A 24,016-nucleotide genomic window follows, 5' to 3' on the forward strand; every position below is an offset into this window, starting at 1 on the left:
TCTCCTGTAGATGAAGAGCTTGCAAATATCTTCCCATATTCTGTAGTTTGTCACTTTGCTGATTGTTTCCTTTTCTATGGAGAGGTTTTTAACTTGATGTGATCCCATTTGTTCATTTTTGTTTTGGTTGCCTGCACTTGTGGGAGTGTTACTCAAGAAATCCTTGCCTAGTCCATTGTCCTGGAGAGTTTCCCCATTGTTTTTGTATGGCAATTTTATAGTTTGTTATTAGATTTAACTCTGTAATTCATTTTGATTTTATTTTTGTATATGGCAAGAGACACTGGTCTAATTTTATTCTTCTGTATATAGATATCCAGTTTTCCCAATACCATCTACAGAAAAGACTGCCCTTTCCCCAATGTATGTGATTGACACTTTGGTCAAAAATGAGTTCACTCTAGATGTATAGATTTATTTCCAGGTTCTCTATTCTTTTCCATTGGTCTATGTATCTGCTTTTATGCCAATACCATGCTGTTTTGGTTACTATAGCTCTGTACTATACTTTGAAGTCAGGTAACGTGATTCCTCCAATTTTGTTCTTTTTTTTTTTTGAGGATGGCTTTGGCTATTCTGGGTCTTTTATGGTTCTAGGATTTTTTTTCTATTTCTGTGAAGAATGTCATTGGTATTTTGATAGGGATTGCACTGAATCTATAGATTGCTTTGAGTAGTGTGGATGTTTTACCAATATTGATTCTTCTGATCCACAAACACAGAGTATCTTTCTGGTTGTTTTTCTTCAATTTCTTGCATCAATGTTTTACAGTTTTCATTGTAGAGATCTTTCACTTCTTTAAGTTTATTCCTAAGTACTTTGCTTTATTTGTAGCTATTGTAAATGGGATTTCTTTCTTGAGTTCTTTTTCAGATTGTTCTGTTGGCATATAGAAGTGTCACTGATTTTTTTATGTTGATTTTGCATTCTGAAACATTACTGAGTTTATCAGTTCTAATAGTTTTTTGGTGGAATCTTTAGGTTTTTCCAAATATAAGATCATAGTATCGGCAAACAAGGGTAATTTGACTTCTACCTTTCCAACATTGATACTCTTTATTTTCCTTTCTCCTTTTTGACTACTCTAGCTAAGACTTCTAGTACTATGTTCAATGGAGTGGTGAAAGTGATAATCCTTCTCTTCTTCCAGGTTTTGGAAAAAAAGGCTTTGTTTTTCTCCATTCAGTATGACACTAGCTGTGGGTCTGTTATATATGGTTTTTATTTTGTTAAGCTATGTTCCTTCAACACCCAGTTTTTTTTAGTATTTTTATCGGTAAGGGATGTTGAATTTTATCAAATGCTTTTTAAGCATCAATTGAAATGATTGTATGGGTTTTGTCCTTCATTCTGTTGATATAATGTATCACTTTGAATGATTTGCATAAGTGATTCATTTTGTATCCCTGGAGTAAATTGTACTTGGTCATGATGAGTGTTATTTTTAATGTGTTGTTGAATTTGAATTTTTAATGTTTTGTTGATGATTTTTTGCATCAATGTTCCTCATTAGCTTTCTTCTTTTGGTGTGTCTTTGTCTGGTTTTGATATCAGGTTAATTCTGGCCTCATAGAATGAATTTGGAAGTATTCGCTCCTCTATTTTATAGATCAGTTTAAGTAGGATTGGTATTCATCCTCTTTAAATGTTTGGTAAAATTCAGCAGGAAGCTACCGGGCCCTGGGCTTTTCTTTGCTGGAAGAATTTTTATTACAGTTTCAATCTCATTACTTGTTTTTGGTCTGTTCAGATTTTGAATTTCAGCCCCTTGTAATATTATCTTAAAATATTTGTTGTCAAATAAAGATTGAATAGATTCAAACTGCACAGCATGATGATTTAATATATGTATACATTGTATAATGATTACCACAGTCAAAGTGATTACACATTCATCACCACCTATGCTCTACACTAGAGATCCAGAACTTTTTTATCGTACAACTAATTGTTTATCCCCTTTGATCAACATCTCTCCATTTGCACCTTCCTCTAGCCCCTGCATACTGTTCTACTCTGTCTTTCTAAGCTCAACCCTTTTAGAATTCCACATATAAGTGCAATCATACAGTATTTGTCTTTCTGGGTCTGGCTTATTTCACTTAGCATAATGTCCTCCAGTTTTATCCATGTTGTCACAAATGGCAGGATTGCCTTCTATTTATAGCTGAATAATATTCCACTGTATATATGTGTCACAATTTCTTTATGCATCTATCCATTGATGGATACTCAGGTTGTTTCCATATCCTGGCTGTTGTAAATAATGCTAAAATGAATACAGGAGTGCAGATATCACTTCAGGATGCTCATTTTATTTCCTGCCTGTAAGATTGTTGGATCATATAGTAATTCTATTTTTAATTTTAAAGGAGCCTTCATGGTATTTCCCATGTGGCTATACCAATTTACATTCCCCTTTCTAATTTTTGAAGTAGCATCTTTTTAGTATTATTTTATTCTTTCCATTTGTCTCTCTATTCATTCATCCCCTTAAAAACTATATTTCAAACCCCACTTACTTCAGATTTATTCCCTTTCAGTGAAAGAGTACTTAGAGTAAAGGGCAAAAGGAAAGAAAGATAAAAGACCAAGAAAAAAAAACCTTCCACAATAGCACTTTTACCAGAAAATGTGTAGTAGCAACATTTAGATAACTTACCACGCTTTTATTAAGCTTCTTTTATTTCCCAGGTTTTAATTAGTGCTGGGAATATGAAGATTAATAAGATACTGTTACTATTCTCAAAAGTTTATTGTATAGTTAAAAGAAACCACAATGTGTGAACAAGATTAAGAAACTGTTTTCAAGACTAATCAAAATCCCTTTAGGGGACGTTTTGGACACAGAAGAGGTAGTGGTCAAATATACTGTGTGAAGAGGAGGGAGGACAGAGATGCTTAGGACAAAAGAGATCATTGAAACAACCTTGTTAACTGGGGAGCTGTTTCCAGGAGAGCATCTGGAGGAAGGACTTTGCAGGCAAGAAGTAGAAACGTCAGATCCCCTGAGATTTGGTGGAATCTTAAAAAAAGGATTTGGAGAGACTAGGTGGGGTGTAAGTGGGATACTCTGAAAGAAGTGAAGCATGATGAACTAAAAGGAGTGGGTAAATTCCTTCAATCATCTATTCATTTACAATGTGTAAAGTTCAAATTGAGTATCAGGAACTGTGCTAGGAGTGGGCCTACAAGGATGAACAATACATAATTCTTAACCTGTGAGATGCTTACATCCTGGTACATGAGGCCAAAATCTAAGCAAATAATTTCAGCAATGTGGTAGGTATTAACATAGAGATTTGCAAGACACATGGTCGGAACACAAAGGGAAAAATTACACAACTCTTCCACGGGGATTTAGGGAATTAAGATCGGGGTGAGCTAAGACATGAAGGAGGAATGGGGCATTTTCTGAGAATACAGGAGTGGAGTTAAGGGCAATCCGGGCAAAAGGTATAGCACCAAAGATAAAAGATACATACATGGTCTTACATGTTGTTTGGTATGCCCGGATCACAGGATCTGCATGGGAGAATGACAGGCAAGAGACTACAAAAGTCAATGAAACCTAAATGACAATGGACCTATAAATGCCAGGTTAAGAATTCTGGATTTTCTTATGTAAGCTTTAGGGAGTCCTGAAGGAGTTTAGGAAGAAAAGTGGTATAATCAGGCTTACCGTTCAGAAAGGTTAATCTGGATTTACTAGGAAAGAAAATGCAGCTGACTTTCCTGAATGGATACTGGGTGATTCATGGAACCTGTGGGAGAATTGAGACTAAGCTCAAGACTGCTTTGAGGAATGACACCCCAAATCATGCTCAGAATTGACTCTGCAGAAAATGGCCATCTGAGATGCTGCTGTCACTGAATGCTACCGTGACTCTTTTGCCAGAACCAAACCTCTTTCCACAACACTAGCCAGCAAAATAATCTACAGGGAACGTCCTTCCTCCATCTATTCACTTCTCAATCCAAGTGGGCCATGAATAAATCTAATTAATAGAGCCAAGGTCTCATGCCTCTGCCATTGCTACTGAGCATCTGGAGAAGGTAGATTTCTGATTCTACCTGAGGAAGGTTGGACCCATGGTGTTAGAGATTCTCCAAGCATTGCAAGTAAGGCCCAAAGGTATCGGGCTGCTGTGGCAGAGAGCCACCTCATCTGGCAATAGTATTAATGACAAATTGAAAACAGGCAACTTTGAGAAGAGTTCAAAACATTCTGCAATAGTTCAGGTGATATGTGAACTCTGCTGATAGTGGGAATGGAAAAGAGAAATCAAAACCAAACATGAACTTTTAGGAAGTGAGCTCTATAGAACAGAAAATGTATTGGATAAAGGATCTAAGAGATAATACAGCCAAATGGAACCTAACCTGAGAGACAGGAAGAATGCTAATCTTAACTAGAACTAGGAAAAATGAAGGGCAATTATGTTAAAGGATGGTAAAAGTGGAAACAGAGGAATACATATTTTGACATTTAAAAGATTTACTTTCAGTGATCTAGAAATTCACTTTTCGGATATTTTGTTTTTCAACAATGCTGACCAAATGAGATTTTATTTATTTATTTCAGAATTAAATTTTGTTTTACGTCCATAGAAATCATGAAAAACATTTAAATTTTTCCACATAACAATATAACATTTCAACAGAGTATTTCTGGCCCTAAATAAGATCTTGTTGATTTCTACAACTGAAACAAGTTTTTGTTCCTTAAAGGAAACAAAATGACTAAGTGAATGTTTAAAATTTTTGAGTCTAGATATAAACATATGGATTCATTGTTAACATCCTATACAGTCCATTACTAAATTATTCCCATTATCAATTAGCACTCATGTGTAAAGATTCATTCTTAACATTGTTTTGGTCAGTTGGAATACAGTAGAAAAACTAATACAAGCCAGAAATATTAAGCACACATTTTTGCTACATATAAAACTGCATGGTAATTGTACCACATATACCGGGTTCTGACTAACCTTTATTACCTATAAATTTTTAAAAATCATTTTTACAAGTAATCTGGATATTTTGACTATCTAAAATCAAATTATTGCTATTTTTAATGTTTGCACAAAAAATTAATTAAAAAATCATTTTACTAAGGTGAAAATTTCAAGTAAGTCTATTGGCAGATATAAATAAAGCAAAATTTTGGCCGGGCATGGTGGCTCACACCTATAATCCTAGCACTTTGGGAGGCTGAAGGGGTGGATCACTTGAGGTCAGGAGTTTGGCCAACATGGTGAAACACCATCTGTACTAAACCAGCCTGGCCAACATGGTGAAACCCCATCTATCCTTAAAAAAATACAAAAATTAGCCAGGCTTGGGGGCGGGTACCTGTAATCCGAGTTACTTGGGAGGCTGAGGCAAGAGAATCGGTTGAACCTGGGAAGTGAAGGCTGCAGTGAGCTGAGATTGCGCCACTGCACTTCAGCCTGGGAAACAGAGTGAGAATCTGTCTCAAAAAAAAAAAAAGCAAGAGATATAAAGCAAAATTTTAAATGGATTGCTCATTTTCTATAGCAGTTGGCTTTAAACATATGTATAAAACAAGTAAGCAAATTATGCTATGAGGAGATAAAATTATCTTAGAAATTAGTTTTCAGGATCAGCCTTAAATTTTTCAGAAAATATTAGAATATGATTTAATTATTTTTTCAGTTGCTTACATAAAATAAAATGAAATAATTATTCCCGTTACGTGGGTTAAAGATTCTAATAACTAAATAGGCTTAAATTGGGACTAAGGCATAGTTACTTGAAATAAGTAGTGTGAGTTTTAAGTAATGTCTGGTTTCTTTATGAAGTAAGTATAGATTTTAAATACCTTATGTTTGTGATTCAGAATGTCAAGTCATAGCATGGGTTGACAGTAAATGTCTATGGCAGGGAAGCAATGTTTGGTCTGCTATGAAGGACAATAAAGAAAGAACATGTTTTTTTCTTGAGAGGAGAAAGCAATATTAAATAGAAATGATATCAGGGAAGAGAAAAGCCTGTTCCCGAAATAAAAGGGCCATTAATTGAAGAGAGGAATATTATTCTTTATTGACACTTAGCATTATCCCTATTACTAGGACTAGCGTAATACCACCTTATTCTTCTTATATATGATAATCATTACATATATATGAATACATATGTAAAAAGACAGACACTAAGCAATTTTGGAATAAATCCATAGACAAAGTCATAGAATGCGTAAATTGTTTATATCTTAACTGCTCATTTATACCTGAACAAATTCACATTAAGCATATCAGCAATTTTCAAGTGATGTAATAAAAAATCTGACTGTAGTATTTCATTACTTTGGTGAATTATATTTGCAAAAAAAGAAACTAGCTACCTCACCTATTTTAATATGAGTATATTCTGAGCTATATTATAAGAATATAAGTACATAAGCTTAAAAGATCCTTAATTTTTCATGAGACATAGGATAAATTTCCTATAAGGTGTCACTAGTATGTATTTGCAAAACACTTTAACACTGAAAACTTTAGAAGTTTGAAGAGCAGACATTGGAAAAAGTGGAAACTCCACTACAATACTGCTGGTGTACTTCTATACAAGGACTCTTAGTGAAGTCAATCAATTGGAAGTAGAATTTTATCAATGAATTGCTTGACATCTAATCATTTTCTGTTGACATGAAGTGTGCATTATGCTTTCACAGGTTTTAAAGTTTACATTGGCTAGATTTACCAATATAAAACAATAAGAAAAAAATAAGGAAACCAAACATTGGGGTACGAATGGGTCACAATCTCCATGGCACTGTAGAATATAAATATCTCTATTAGTACCACCAATAGGACCCTTTGGAAAGGAAGCCCAAAGTGAAAGCCAGCAGTCACCTGCAGTGACACCTGCCAGTTTCTGCTGTGTGGTAAGAGCAGTACATAAAAATAAAGCTCCTCCCTGAGAAAATCCTCCTGAAATAATTCTGTCAGAAAGAATGCCATTCTACACCTCTTGATCTACCAAAGGTTTTACATTTTCTGCTGCCCGTTTAATTCCAGTTTCCTCCTCCTAGGAATCTGGTGAAAGCCCAATAACATCAAACCAAGAAGGCATAGCCATGTTCATGTTTAATGTCATGGGCACAATTGGCACATGTGGGGAGATACATTTGATATGAACTTCTGATACCTGCAAAGTCTCTGCCCATCTGTGCCCAATATTTCCCCATCCATGAAGAAAAATCACCACTGCTGTGGCCTTCAGGGCAGCAGACCCTATGGTGGGCCGCAGAGCAGACACGCATTGCCACACATCCACCCACTATGTGGACTGTGCAAGTGGAGCGGGCGTGGGCCAAGGGCCGGTGAGCTGGAAGTCCAGCCAGCCCTCACCCAGGTGCTCGCTCAAGCGCCATCATCATGTATTTCAGAAGCCGTTGGCTATATTCCAGGAATTGAGATGCTCACCCACATGTAAAAGTATTTGGCTTCTATTCTCTGGAATAGATATGCATTAAGATTTTGCAAATTTAGAATATAGATAGAAATATTTAAGAGTTTGACATTTTTAACATGTCACCAGATGTTACTTTTCCTGGTATTTAGTTCTATCTAGTTAGGGGTTGGCTCTTCAGTGGTTTACTTATTTAAATGCATGGTTTGTGTCCCTATGTAGTGTCTATAGAGAACATTTATCTCTGCATTGTTTTAAGGTGATCGCTGCTACAGTCTATCCAATCCAAACTGTTAGAAAGTGACAAGAAAGATTAATTGCTATTTGTCCCACATCTACATGAATCTTTTCCACTTGGGCAAACACTATGTAAATTTCCTGGAAGGGTCACTTGGGGGAGTTTGTGGCTCTGATCTGTCCCCATCAGAAATCTGGCAGCTAGTGAACATGATCCTGGGCAAAGTGTAAGCAGCTTTTGATTGGCAGGTGCGGCTCCGTAACCACCCCCTGAGCTTTGCCAGCCCCTACCCCTGCCCCTACCCCTGCCCCTGGCCAAGATACACAGGCAGGGTGAGGCTCTGGAGCGGTGTAAAGGCCTGCCTATGTGTTGCCTGCTTCCTGAGTGCTCCCATAGCGTCCTTAGGACCTTTGACAAAGCTCCTTTTCATCAGAAAAATTTAGACAAGAAGGCTTTCTTTTCTTCACATTTGGGCCTAAGGAGCATAAGTGTTCATATCCTCTCACAAGCAGTTTGAGTAAATGAGGTCCCTCCAGCTCTGAACAAAGATCTGTCTTCATAGATTCCTTTCATCTAGACAGTTCTGACTAGCTACTGTTGTATGACCTGAAAAATCTGCCCTTCATCTTTTGATTCTGTCATTCTTATAAAAACAAACAACAAAGTGCTCCAGACATCTTTGTACTGTCATAAAACCTAGACAAGTGAGTCTAGATTTACCAAAACAATCTTTCCTTAGTTGCATATAAGTAGTGTAATAAACAAAAGTGTTAGTTGTAATATGATGACAAGAGGCTCAGACATGGAGTCACCAGGCGTGGGCTCTAATCTTTGTTCTGCAGATTGATTTTAAGCTGTGTAAACTTGGGCAAGTCAACTAGCATCTTTGAACATTATCTAAAAGACAGGGCTATATTTCAGACATTGAGGTATTTGTGAAAATACTGTTTTAACTACCAAGAGATCCACTTACAGATGTGTCACTGGTGCAGCATGTGATCTACTCAGGACTCAGCACAGCCTACAAGTTCCTGGAAAATCTGACCACCCAAGGAAACATTCTCCTTCTTCACCCTCCACCACTTTCCCCTGACTCATTGTGCTTTGAGCACCCACTGGCCATGCATTCCTCATTAAGGTTTTGCAACACTATTCTCTGCCAGCAACTCTCTGTGTCCCATTTCCACTTCTACTGACCACCTCCTACCCATCCTTCAAGTTTCAGCCTAAATATCAGTTCCTCATATAAAACTTCCTGGCCCACCAGAGTGACTGGGTTCTGATGCAACTAGAACCTATTTCCTGAACTTTTTTATAGAAATACTCAAAATTGTAATGTAAACATTATTGTAATTAATGGTACAATGTCAGTATTTATCATCAGACTATAATTTGTACGAGAGCAGGGTGATTTTTGTATGGTTACGGGGCCTAGATCTTAGGTCCTTGGATAGTACCTGGATATAGAAGGTGGTCAGTAAGTATTTGAGTGAAAGAGTGAAGAACCCACTATATGCCCTCACATTTTCATGTTATTGCATGTGCTGATGCATCTGGTTGGGAGAGCCTTCTCTCCAGTTTGATATTCCTTCATTGAATGAATCAATTCAGGGATTGCATCCCCAGACATTTATTTTAGGTCCTTGGTAAATGCTAAATGCTTTCACAGTGCCTTGTATTTTCCTCTATGACAGAAGCTACACACTAGATGTACCTGGGTGTCATTAACAAATGCTGATGTCCAGACACTGCCCCAGACCAATTAAACCAGAACCTCTTCCCAGCATCATTTCTTAAAAGGTCTCCCTGGTGTTTCTAATATGAAACCAAGGTTAACAACCACTGATTACTATACTGTGTCCTTATCATGTATTAAATATATGCATGTCTATGTCTGCTAGGAGGTTCAGCCCTTTGAAAGAAAGAACTTTTCTTATTCATTCTCGTAGCCTGTGGATCTAGCATAGCAGGCATTTTGGTGAGTACAGAAAAAAGGGTTTTTGAATGAGTGGTTAGATGAACATTTGTTATTGAAGTAAGTACTTGTCATCACCAGACCATATTTTCCTCAGATATGAGTGAGAAGGGAATGCCCTAATAAAGACAATGACTTCCACGTATTATACCAACGCATTCTCTATTGAGTGAGAGAAACAGATAATGATCTATTATTGACAAAATTAAACATCCTTTTTTCCCTCTTGGATAATACAACAGTATTTCAGTCATAGAGAAAGCTTTCCAAAAGTATTTGGTTGTGAGAGAGTAATTGAATTGAGATCTATTGTGAATTGAAGCCAAACACATGTCAGAGTTTCACAGATCAGGCAGACATATGTTAATAGGACAATCACTGTCTCCTTTTTAGCCCTAAATGTAGAGCAGCTGAATAGGATAGTAACTAGAGGAACACAAGTGAACAAAGTGCAGTTTTTTCAAAAATCAATTTCCAAGAACTGCAATGATTTAATCAGTAGGGACTTCTGGACAAAGTACAAATAAGCTTGTTAACGTGTGGGGCATTCTGCCTGCCTGCAAAAGTTGGAGCTTTCCATAGTTTAGGGTAAAATTCTGTACACTTTGTGAATTCATATCTATGTGAATATATGCTTTTTCCTAGCAATATAGAATATAGCTTTTATCAGCATCTTTAAGAAGTCTAGTTTTCAGAAGGGGTCATTACTAGAGGGAGTTTGGAGTCTCTACTGACCTCTGTGGCAACATTAGCCTGGTGTGGACCAGGAAGCCTGATCAGGTCTTCTGACCCAAACTGAACAGACCTAGACTCTTCAGCCTTGTCCATAATCTCCAGTTCAGTCACACAAAAGTGCCAAAAATTGTCCTAACTTTCTGCGTCTTTATGTGACAGTTTTATCTTTGGTTTCTAATCATTTTAAATTTACCTTATTTAATTTAAAGTTCCCAGAATTTTCATTATCCCAACATTGTCCCTTCTTCTTCTTGTTTAGCATATATTTCTACTTACAGAAACTAGACAACTTAGTTTCCTCTTCAAGCTTCTTTCTTTTGGGTTATGTTCCTAATATATACAGAAAGTTGCATATTATGAACTATAAGAGGACCCTAGGGAACACTGGCTTTTAGTGAGCAGATGGAATAGAAAATCATACGAGAATTACACAGGTCCATCAGAGAAATGGGAGAAGAACCATCAAGAGAGGATGAGATCAAGGACAGGGTGAGTTACAACAGGAATACTCCTTGGATGTGTCCTTGGATGGAAGTTGTGAGTGACCTCATTTGGTCACTGAGGACATGGGGGTGGATGTCAGACTGCAGTGTCTCAAAGGGTCAGTAATGAGCCAATGGATTCGGTGACATGGTTAGCTCTGAAAAGAAGGAAAGAGGAGGAAGCAAGAGATTCGGTTTATCATTTACTTGGATAAAAAGTCCTGTATATGCTGAAGGAAAGAATGCAAGGGGCGAGTAATGTTTTAGAAGCCAGAGGAAAATTTAATGTTACGATCCCTCAACATGAGGAAAAAAAGGTCTATTTTTGGTGTGTTTATTTCATTGTATAGTGTCTTTGAAGATGAGTTGCTTATTTTTCTTAGTAGAACTATATATAGTAAAACCCTGTATCCATAAAGCATAGCTCCAGGTATTCAGTAATAAGGTTATATTGAGAAGATAGATTTCTTACTCTTCACTTCAAAAATGGTTCGATATTCTCACCTCTTCACTTCCCTGCTTTAATGTTGGCAGATGACACATATGTTCTCCTTTCTAAAACAACCACATTCACCACTGGCCTTCATACTATGCATTATTCCCTCTTTCTAGCATTTTCAATCTGTTTGATTACATACATGTTTAATTCACCCCTGTTATTCCCTGAACCTTGCGAGTTTCAAACCCACTTTCTATTCACTACACTTTCAAATTAACATTCTAATTATCTCTTTTATCTCTAGTTTTCATAAAAGTATTTTTGCTCTCTTCTTTCTCAGTTTCTATTTATTTATCACCTCCTGGCAATCTAACCTTTGTCCTCACCAATTGCCTTTGCCTATCCTCTCACCTGCAAATGACAAGGAAGAGAATCCACACCTTCTGCCCACTTTGTCTCACTTTCTGCTCACTTCCTGTACCCTGGAGCCTGCTTGCTTTGTCCTGTGGGATCCTTTCTCTGTTTTCTATTCTTATTGTTTCCAAGTTTGGCTCTTGCGTGGAGCAGGTATTCACAGCTGTATGACTCATGGTACAAAGGTGAAGGGTAGCACAGGTACACAGAATTGTTATGGTACACGGTAGTGGTGAGTGAAGGCCCTTACTTCAAGCTTCTTGGGTTTACATTCTAGTTTCTCCATTTAAGACCTATGTGGCCCCAGGTAGGTTACTCACTCTTATTGTCAAAAATGAAGATAATATTATTTCTTAACTTATAGGCTTATTGGGAGAACCAATTAAGTTAAAGTGCTTAGAATAACACCTGGTCTATATTAAGCTGAATGTCATATGACTTATAAAAATGACTGTATTATTTTTGTACTAATAAAATAACTGCTTACTATATGTCAATCATGTTAAAAAAATGCATTTGTTTTAAGTCCCAGATCTGCTCTATCCTTTAATCCAGATTCAAGGGTTTTACACTTCTAGCATAAAATATAATTAGAAAAGAATCTACCCCATAGTGTTTTACACCTTAGACAACCCTGGCATGTAATATGTTCTCCATAAATGTTGGTTATTATAATTTGTCAGGTGAAAGAGCTTGTTGAAGAAAATCAGAGGCTTTCAAGGAGACAGCAACTTTTATTAACAAGGAGACTACAATGACCAGGGGAAGTGCAAGTCTTAGAGGTTATGCTGAGTGGATAAAGCTCTCATACTGGAGAGCTGGACTTATCTAACAGATCCTTGAGTCCAAACAAGGACAGCCTTTGAGGTTGAAACTATCAGCAGACATGGACCTCACTGGATCAATAGTTCTCACTTTCTTCATATCCCAATAGGATCATCACCTCCTGTGAAGGTAGCCTACCAGAGACTTTGCTCTGTAGGTTGACTGCTCAAGTAAATTAGGCCCACATACTAATCCTGAGTCAATTTTGACTCGTTCATTCACAGTCAGCAAATATGTCTTGAGTATATGTAGTAAATATAAGGAACTAGGCTGGGTACAGGAATACAGTGATGTATAAGCTAGACATAATTCTGTTCTCATTAAACATGCTCAAAGAGAAAAATTTACCTTTGAAATATTGATGGACTTTCTATCTGTATTTCAGAGAACCTCACAATACAACTATTATATTTTTACTCAAAAGTTTCTTGCAATGTGTGGATTCTACCACTTCATTTTTAAACTTAGGACATTAAAAGTTAAAAACCATAACTCTTCATATTGATCCTTTTTTTATAGTCAGTGGGCACAGAAGGGTAATAACAAAGTTTTACATTATTTTCAGCAATGTTTCACTTATTTGTTGCCCCCAGGTTTCAGAAATTCTCCTCTTAAGACTGTGATTTCCAGGGATCAAACCCTCAGGCTCAGACATCTTAGTCATAAGTGCTACTCATTTTCCCAGTTGCTCTGTAAGGTACAAATTTTCTGAAGACTGGGCCAACCTCTATTATTTCCTTCCTTCCTCCCTCACCTCTCCCTATGTTCCCTCCTTTTCTTTCTTCTGTTCCATCCCTTCCCTCTCAACACCAGACTACAAGAGGTTTGGGTTTCAGTACACTTCTTTATAGTTTTTAAATAGGACATTGGTTGTTATAGGAAAGCACCTTACACAGATACTATTTTCCCAGCACCTAACTTTTGGATATTTCTTTTCTTCTGGGTTTGAGGACCATAATCTAACTTCTTGTTTGCCTGACTTGCTATTTCTGCTATCTGTCCTTTTTGCAATAAACAAAGCATTTCAGGCATTTCCATATTTTTGCAAGTTATCCCCTAAAGCTTGGTTACTTCAGGCCAAAGCCCACACATTCTGACATTCCTTCCGCTCAAACACACACTGAGGCTTTCTATCTAAGGACACAAAAACAATGCCGGGTTAAGGTATCAGTCACGTCTGTGAAAGCAATTGCAGTTGAGTAGGAAGAATATAAACACCAATGGCAATAATAATAATTACAAGAATTGTTTATATAGTAACTTATACAAAGTATTATAATAATTACATATGGGCATTATATCATATTACAACATGTGCATGTGTATACATATGTTAAAATCAAATATACATATGTTAAAATCAAATATACATATATATCTATATATATATACTAAAAATACAGTGCTAAAATTCACAGATAGTTGATGCTTTCAGAATTCAGAGGATAAGATTGAGGATTAGATTACTTTGGAAGAATTTTAGCAAAAACAATAGGTAAAGCTAGCTCTGAAGAATGAGTAGGATTTAGGAAGGAGAAATGGACAGAACTCCTGGGGAAAGAATGGCATAATCGGGAAGAGAGTCAGGAAACACAAAGCATTCTTTAGAGACATTTTCTTTTTCCCAGGAATTGTGTAGTACATTGCAGGATAAAGTAAGCCAGAAGTTTGGAAAATAATAACTTTTCCAAAAAGGGACAGGTAGTGTAGGGCCAGGAGGCCAGGCTGAGGAGTTTGTACTGGTCTCTGACACCTGGCCAGTGTGAGTCCAGCAAGCATGAGTGATCATTTTTTGTTCCTGGTCATTGGCTATATGCTATTTTAAATATTGAGGATTATGGGGATGCTCTGTTACACATGTGTATACCCTGAAAGGAAATTTTAATTTTATTTCATTCTACTTTTTAAATGTTTAAATATATACAAATAAAAATATACTTTGATATCAGGAGTAGGCAGGGCTTTTATTTTAGATATTGTTTTCATTCACTAGTAATTAATCTAACATCATTTGTTAAATACTCCATTTTATCTTCAATTACTTGAAATACTACCTTAATCATTCATATACTGATTTTCATATACACCTGGGTGTATACTTTGTTTCATTGATGAATTTGTCTATTGTTATACCAAGAGTACCCTTCTTTTATTTTTTTATTTTTTAAAAACAATTAGTTTTATTGAAGTATAACTAGAATCCAATTAAATTCACCCATTTTAACTATAGGTTTTGATAAACTTTGTGAAATATGTACAGACATATAGCCAGCACCAAATCAAGGCAGAACAGCTATCACCCTGAAGTTTTCTTATGCCCTTTTGCAGTCAGTCCTCTCCCTGTATCCTCCAACTCCTGATAACTACTAACCTGATTTTTGTCTCTATAATTTTGCCTTTTCTAGAATTTCATAACAAATGGAATCATACAATAGCCTTTTGTGCTGGGCTTCTTATATGTAGCAATAATGGCTCTGAGATTCATTCACACTGTTGCATGTAACAGTAGTTCTTTCCTTTTTATTACTGAATAGTATTACATTTACAGATGCAACTTGTTTATCCAGACATCATCTAATGAACATTTATATTGTTCCCAGTTTTTGGTTATTTTGAGTAAAACTATTATGAACATTTTCGTACACTTCTCTTGTGGATATGTTTTCATTTATTTTGAGTAAATACTTAAAAGTGGGATTACTGAGTCATCTGGAAAGTACCTAATGAAAAACAATCACACTGTCTCCTAATGTGGCTGAATCATTCTGCATTTCTACAAGTAGAGTATGAGCTCCAGCTTTTTACATTATTGTCAGCACTTGGTACTGTCAGTTTAAAAAATTTTGATCATTCTCATGGGTGTGTAGTTGTATTTTGATACAGTTTGCATTTCCCTATAGAATAATGATGTTAATTATATTTTCATGTGCTTATTAGTAATTTATAAAAATTCTTTGAAGTCTCTGTTTAAATCTTTGGTCTAGTTTTAAAAATTAGGATGTTTGTCTTTCTACTTTACCTGTTATTTTCATTATTGAGTTGTAAATGTTCTTTATATATTCTCAACACAAGTCTTTTATCAGATACATGTTTTCTTCCAAATAATACTATATATGCTATTGTTACTGGCATTGAAGACACTTGTTCTATCATTTCAAATTCCTTACAGGAATTCTGCCTTACATGGAAATATACTGTATATTGGCATGAGTATTAAAATCAATGGTACTCTAATGAAAAATGCCAATAAAGAAGGCAGAGTGGTCATGAAATCTCTGTGCATATGAGCACTGCATTTCTAAATATAATCTTCTATATAGTGCCTGGGCAAATCTTGTACAAGCAACTATCCATCTCTTTTCTTTATTCCTAACTCCCTTGCCTTTGCTTAGAGTGATTTCTCAGGGTCTTGGCATATTGGTTATCCTTTTGACCCGAGTTTTCATTGCCTTGATATTCCTCTCCTCTACTTAGGAAGAAGATAGGTTATAAAGATAATAAAAAACATACCTACATGCTTTTGTCATCACTGATTACTGATTGAGAACCAAACCCATTGATTTCACATAATTTAACAACAGGAGAGATCCCAAACCTCAAATTTCAACTCCTGAGTTGTTTAGTAAAAGTCCTCATCCATAACAGATATTCATTAAATGTTTCTTAGATCAAATTATGGTAGAAATGTTTCTAATATGCCTTTCCTACCTACTACCCCTAAACATCAATAGCACAGACAGTTATCCTTGATTGGTGAGGATATATATTGGGCAGAATCTTGGCCTCAGGCAGATAGTGGCTGGACCACTGAGACAAGGGCCTTCATTAAGATAATTTCCACTTTTAGAATTAGGCTGGAATCCTGTGGATCTTCCACAATAGAGTCACAAATATATATGCCCAGCTCAGAACCCTCCTTCAGATCAAGAAACACATGTTCGGTGACTGCTTGAGATTCTTCCATGGATTATCCAAGATACCTCAACTAAACCCATAGTGTTTCTACCAGAACATAGTCCCCTCAGATGAATTATATGTTTGTAAAAACAAACCTTAGAAGGGTTGTTCTGAGTGTTAAATCAGAGAAGGCACACAAAGTGCTTTGCATAGTACCTTCCATATGGTAGGCACTTAATGCTCTATAAATGCTAACTGTTGCTGTTATAATGATAGTTACTGATAATAATATAATATAAAAACCTTTGGCTATTTAGCCCACACTGATCTTTCCTTTCTCTGAATTTCTATGGCACTGAGAGTCAACTCTACTGTTGGGCCTTTATTATTCTCCTACTATTTCGTATGTATAGTTTCTGCCTCCTCAGTTCAATTGTAGGCTTATAGAGAGCACCTAATACAAAGCCAGTCACATAGTAGGGATGCTGTATTACTTGCTGACTGGTTGATGGTTTTTTGCCTCCAGGCTGCTGAAATAAAACCTAATAAAATCACCAAGGGAAGGAATTTAGATCAGGAATGGGCCCTTTCTAAATACTCCAAAATCTAATTAAGGGAGCAAGGTTTGTGCTATAACACCAGACACAAAGCAAGAGAACAATTAATGTTCTTGTTAGAATCAGAATGGAAGCCATTCCTTATATCAAATGTGCTGAACCTGGGCTCTGGAGCATCACATCTGCTATTCTCTCTATAAGGCAATATCTATTCTACTTTTGTAAATATTAATTTGTCTTCAGACCGGAACTTCCTTTTCTGAAGCCACAGATTTGTTTACTGTCAACACCTGTGATATTAAGCTCTTTCATCATTCTGACGACAATAATTAAGAACATGGCAAAGAGAGCAGAGGATGATCACAAACATCCAGAAAACAATGAAGAATATAAATGAACAAAAATTACTTCCTTCATTTGTTCTTAAAACTAATTATAGATGTTCTCACTGTTTACCTTTTAGTATCTATAATTCAAAACACATAAAATTTGGCTTTAAAAGGTTGAATGTGTTACTCAAAGCAGTCTGGGAGAGTGAATTACAACAATGGCAGAAAAGAAGGAAGGAAACTTCCCTCTGAATTTTGCGAGTACTTTGAAGGTTTTTACTTCCCTTTTCAAGCAACCACTTGTTTAAATTTTTTCCTGACCACTACCACCATGACTGGTTACTATATCTTGCCTGCTCTGCTGTCCTCTCTTGCTAGACCCAGTTTGTTTCCTGCATGTCTTCAACAGCTCACCTATATTTTTCCTCTTTACCTTTCCAACCTTATCCTGACATCTCTAAATTCCATGTTGTATTAGTCAGAGTTATCCAGAGAGATATAATCAATAGGATAATAACGTTTCAGAGAGAAAGAGAGACAGAGGAGGGAGGCGGTAGACAGATAAGAGAATTATTATGGGATTGGTCATGTGATTATAGAGGCTGAAAAGTCCCACTATCTACCATCTGCAAGCTGGTGAACCAGAAAATCCAGTAGTGTAATTCAGTTTGAGTCTGAAGGCCTGAGAATCAAGGGAGCCAATGACATAACTCCCAGTCCAAAGTCAAAGTCCTGAGAATCACTGAGGTGTAAGGTCAGGGTGGGCACCGATGTAAATCCTGGAGTTTGAAAACCTAAGAACCAGAAGTTCTGACATCCAAGGGCCAGAGAAGGTGGATGTCCTAGCTGCGAAGAAGAGTGAATTCGTCCTCCTTTTGCCATTTTGTTCTATGTAGGCCTTCAACAGATTGGATGATACTTGCTTACACTGGGAAGGGCAGATCTTCTTTACTCAGTCTATTGATTCAAATGCAAATCTCTTCCATATACACCCTCAGACACACCAGGAATAATTTTTTGCCAGTTATCTTGGCATCTCCTAGTGTAGTCAAGTTGATATATAAAATTAACCACCTCTTGTATGGGGTTGTTATGGGGTGGCAAACTTAATTAAGTTTACCCCTTGTCAACTTGGCACATGTATGCATCTCCTTAAATCACACTTAATCTCCAAATAAAGGCCATAAGAAGGTTATAATTCTGCTTAACATAATGCTACTATCCTGAATACAACTGAAATGCACTAATTCATTCCCTAGAAAAGAGAGTAAAATCTGTGAGTGATGTTTACTCTTTTCCTGACATACTGTAACTAAAATACTGATGTAAAATCAATACTGGAATACTCCTTTTCTCTTGTAAGTGGTTGATTGGAAGTATGCAATGAAGATATTTTGTGTATCTCTGTAAAGAATTCTTGACATGGACTATTGGTGCTCTCTTTACTACTGGAAATAGAATCATTAACATCTTCAAATCTAATCAGACCACAGCCAATTCCAGGAGCCCCCAAACTGGTTCACAAAACTCATCCTTAAACTTCTGTTCCTCTAGAATCACTCTCAGAACCAAAATCTCTATTAGTCTTGGTCCTCCAGTGAATAGAATCAACAAGATACATACAGATATTTAAGAGGAGATTTATTATGGAAATTGTCTCACATGATTATGAGGCATCAGAAATCCCATGATATGCCACCTGCAAGCTGAAGAATCAGTAAAGCTGGTGGTTTAAGTCAGCTGGAGACCAAATGTGGCGGCAGTGGATGAGGTGGATAGGGAAACACTGTTATAAGTATTGGAGTCCAAAAACTCAAAAAGCAGGAACTCTACGTCTGGGCTGGAGAAATGGACTGGTATGTACCAGCTTCTCAAGAAGAGAAGATAATTTGCCCTTTTTCTGCCTTTTTATTCGATGTGGGCCTTCAATGGATTGGATAATGCCTGCCTACATTGGTGAGGGTGAATATTCTGTACTCAGCTTATGGATTCAAACGCTAATCTCTCCTGGAAATACCTTCATAGACACTTCACTGGGTATGAAACACACTTCATACCAAGAGATAACGTTTTACCAGCTATTTAGGCATCACTTAGTCCAGTCAAGTTGATACATAAAATTAATCACCACACATGCTAATCTGATACTCTGATATCAACATGTGACATATTCAGTAGCATTTGTTGAATAATCACTTATTAAGCATTTACTGTATGTCTGACATTGTGTTAAACACTCATATACATAGCTCACTTAATCTTCTAATACATCTCTGAAGTATCTATTCTTACTTCCTTTCTGTAGCACGACGTTGTTCATCTTCATTTCATATCAGCTGTTTGCCACCCGCCAAATATCAGATCCTACCATGAAAGGCACAATTTTATCCCCAGAATCCTGAATTTGAGGCTTCCCCAAATGGGGCCACCACTATTAACTCCTTACCTAGGTTTTTCTTAACATCCATTCATACTCTGTGAGTCTGCTTTTCAGCTCTCTCATCCGTCATTCATTTCATCTTTTTTGATTCCAGCTACTCAATTTAGATATGTTACTCCATGATTGGCTCCTTCAGTCCTTTTCTTGCCATTGTCCCACACTCACCACTCTTGATATACTGGCATTCCAATCTCTAATAATGCATCACCAGCCTTGTCTGCTCCTACGTTCCAGCCCTGAGTGCTATTGTAATATTATATATCAACTGGGCAGGCCTGAATCCCGGTGCAGTGGCTCAGGCCTGTAATCCCAACACTTTGGGAGGCCAAGGCGGGAGGATCACAAGGTCAGGAGCTCGAGACCATCCTGGCTAATACGGTGAGACCCCGTCTCTACTAAAAATACAAAAAAAAAAAAAAAAAATTAGCCAGGCATGGTGGCGGGCACCTGTAGTCCCAGCTACTCAGGAGGCTGAGGCAGGAGAATGGCGTGATCCCGCGAGGCAGAGCTTGCAGTAGCTGAGATGGTGCCACTACACTCCAGCCTGGGTGACAGAGACTCCGTTTCAAAAAAAAAAAAAAAAATCATGTATACATTTGCTCAGTTCTTGCCAACCTCACCTCGACTCTTGCTGCTCTATGGTCATTTATTTATCCAGCTTTTATTGATTTGCTGGTATCCTCCTTGCCTCTAGCCACACATAAACTTGAAAACATAGGGTTTTCAAGCAAAAATATTTTTGGTTTGAGAAAAACAATTTTGAATTCTATATTCCTTTGATTTAAGATATAATTTGTTAATCACAAAAGAATAGCAGAAGAGATATAAAGCATATTATTTATTCAACCAATAGACGATGCCTTTTTGTATAATTTTTAAACTCCTTGTAATAACTGTGCTCCATAGATGGAAAAACAACAACAACAACAACAACAACTAGGAAATAGGCAATACAATTCATTTGGTTTCTTATTAGTTATCCCATGTTTTCTATTTCCTGTGCTTATGTCATTCCTTAATACAATGTAAGGTTCTTGTTCACAGAACAAACTAGACTCTGGAACCATAATGTTTGAACACTGAGTTCAGTACATAGTATCTGTGTGACAATAAGAAAGTCACTTAAGTGCTGTATGCTTCCATTTCTTTCTTTTTTTTTTTTTTTAACTATATAATGGTAGAACAGAAAACCAAACACCGCATGTTCTCACTCATAGGTGGGAACTGAACAATGAGATCACTTGGACTCGGGAAGGGGAACATCACACACCGGGGCCTATCATGGGGAGGGGGAAGAGGGGAGGGATTGCATTGGGAGTTATACCTGATGTAAATGACGAGTTGATGGGTGCTGACGAGTTGATGAGTGCAGCACAGCAATATGGCACAAGTATACATATGTAACAAACCTGCACGTTATGCACGTGTACCCTAGAACTTAAAGTATAATAATAAAAAAAAGAAAAACTATATAATGGCAATAATATTTACCCATAAGGTTGTTGTGAAAATTAAATGATCTAATGCATGTAAAGTGCCCAGTATATTACCCAACACAGAAAAATCACAAAATACCATTTGCTGAAATTACTGCTATTGTTATTATTACTGAGTTGAGAGTGGGTTGCTCAATAAATACAACTCAGTTGGAGAGCAAAATGATCTACCTTCCTCAAATCAAGACTGCTTCATGATAGTCATCATGACGCATCAGTAGATACAATTTTTCATCCAAATTGGGATACTTTTGAGATTTTAACAGAGTCCTTTAATATTTATGCTGCAGCAGCAGAAATATTCTGTATTTGCCCACTAAAAATCAGGACGTATGATCACCCTACCATAAAAAAATGTGTTTAGGGAGTCTTTTTCCAATGGTACAAGTTAATAGCCCTGTGCTCTTTAATTCCAAACTGGTTTTAAAGATATAATCACTTAACAGGTGGCCAGAAGTTAACATTGCCTATGATTTTATTATTTAGCATAAGCTACAATACCAAATTTTAAACTCTGAAATGAGTGATTGTTAACGGCTACTTATTTGTTGGTGTTATTGTCATGGGAAGATTTTTATGCATGATTTGTTTATAAGTGAAAACCTTGTCCAAAGCATCTGGGAAATCAAGTGGTGAATTCCACAGTCAGCATTGCCAGATTTCTGGCATTCCTACACGATATTATCTAGAAGCATCCAGGTATGTCTATCTTACTTTTATATACCTCCTGCATATTTTTTGTCTTTCTGGTCTTCTTTTAGATTAAATGTCTCCCTGATGGTGAAGACCAGATCCTGAAAAAAAGGCACTGACATGTAACTCTCCAGTTAGAGTAGAAACAGAATAGGATCACACCAAATGGGGTCTTATTAGTTTTGTCTTTATTCCAGTCTCCTTTCTCCTATCTTCCCATTCTGTTGCTTTAAGCACAAAACACAACGAGGGTTTAATAAATATTTCTCAAGAGATAATATCAAGCTGACATTGGAATATTTTTTATTATGAGCATTAAAAAATACAATCGACTCATACTCGCCTTGTTTTCTGTAGAATCATTTTCATTCCTGTCACATTGAATGAATGGAGCAATGAATTCTCTGAGTCTCCATATACAATTTTCCTAAAGGGGTTATTCATTTACAATGCCAGAAATGAAAGGAAAACAAATGATTTTTTTTTACAATGGCCTACTTCAGTGAAATGCCAAAAGGCCATTTCATTTTAACTAGTAATTTATAAATTTTGAAAAATGCCTTCCCTCTCTCTATACCTTGATTCTGTCCTGACTACAATCCCAACACCATCAACACAACAAAAAGGAGAGAAAATGAGTAGCAGCTTTTGTCTCTTCCCCAGATTCTTATCTTCGACATCATTGCTAAAACATCGGGGGAAACAATTTTCCTCCCCACAATTGTCCTGTCCTGGGGGCTAGTTGAAGCTTTCTATGGAGCGAAAAAATATTTGCAGACCCATTATAAGGAAATCAGAGATAGATGACTTGTGTTTTCCTATTAGCTTCTTGCAGAAATAGATCTAGCTTCTTCCTCCAGTGTTAAGGATTGTCATCAAAAGCAAAATGTAGGTTTTCAGATTTTTTTATTTGTAACAAAATGTTTTCTCTGTCTGTGTAAGTCAATCTACTGACCCCACTGATGGAAAGCCATGTTCCGGAATTGTTTTTACCTATAGTACAGTTGAAATTATGGTCCTCCATCAGCAGCCTTTCTTTGGGTTTCCCTTGTGGACAACTGCAAAGCTTTCAAGGATAATGGCTGGTTTTAAGGCCACTACGCACATAGTCATCCCATTGTTAGAGATAGAGCTCATAACATACTGTACTCATGGCAGCATCTCAGCTCTTGAACATGTCAATGCTGTAATGATTTGTAAAGAATAGAGCATCCAGGCAGGTGATACTGGGACCAACTGACAAATTCAGAAGAAATAAACACATACAAAAAAACAAATAGTTACCTACATCCATCCCCTAACTTTCTGTCTTGAGCATTATAAATTCCCTATTGTGCACAACTTCTTGATAAGAATGAAAATCTTTATTCTTTACCTGTGTACAATCAATTCTTTATATAGATTATGGTATATAGTAAGGTCTAGATAAATGTATAATGAAAAGAAATGGGAACTCGTACCCTTAGGTCAGCCCCTAAACAAAACTTTATCCAGCTTCTCCTACATTCTCATTCTATTCCTGACCACGTCCAGCTCATTTTTTCCGACTTGAAGTAAAATGTTTCCTTTTCTGGGAAATCTTTCCTATACCCCCAACCAGATTAGGCACTCCTGCCATTTGCTTTAAAACACTGCCTACCTCCCTCATTTGTAACTACTTGTGGAACCAGAGCTGTTACAGTTTAAACTACACAAGACTATCTGAGACTCATTCAGTGCACAGCCTCCAAAGTACAGGTATGGCCCTTCTTGTCCATCACTCACTTGGTTTTCAGATTCTCTCCCTTGGATGTATAGGTGTCCTGGTATATAATGTATGTTTGGGAGATGGGATATTTAATAGGATTGAGGATATACTAAAGGCACAAGCAATGGAAGGTCACATGGCAGAGGGAGAAAGGGAGAGTGAAACTCAGCTTCAATTTTTAACTATCTAGAATCTTGTGATCGAATGTCTGATATTTTAATATCAGGATATTTTGAGTCATTTCAAAAAACATTTTGATTATACTTATAGAAGGAGGATGATTGTTTGGAATCTTTCAAGATGTTATC

At 36.7% G+C, this 24,016-nt stretch overlaps 1 pseudogene; it reads right to left on the bottom strand.

Moving 5' to 3' along the window:
• Positions 1 to 6,612: 6,612 nt before the first annotated feature.
• Positions 6,613 to 7,114, bottom strand: LOC100430087 (acyl-protein thioesterase 1 pseudogene; annotated as a pseudogene).
• Positions 7,115 to 24,016: the final 16,902 nt, after the last annotated feature.

Source organism: Macaca mulatta, chromosome 3, assembly GCF_049350105.2.
Source record: "Macaca mulatta isolate MMU2019108-1 chromosome 3, T2T-MMU8v2.0, whole genome shotgun sequence".
Taxonomy (NCBI): domain Eukaryota; kingdom Metazoa; phylum Chordata; class Mammalia; order Primates; family Cercopithecidae; genus Macaca; species Macaca mulatta.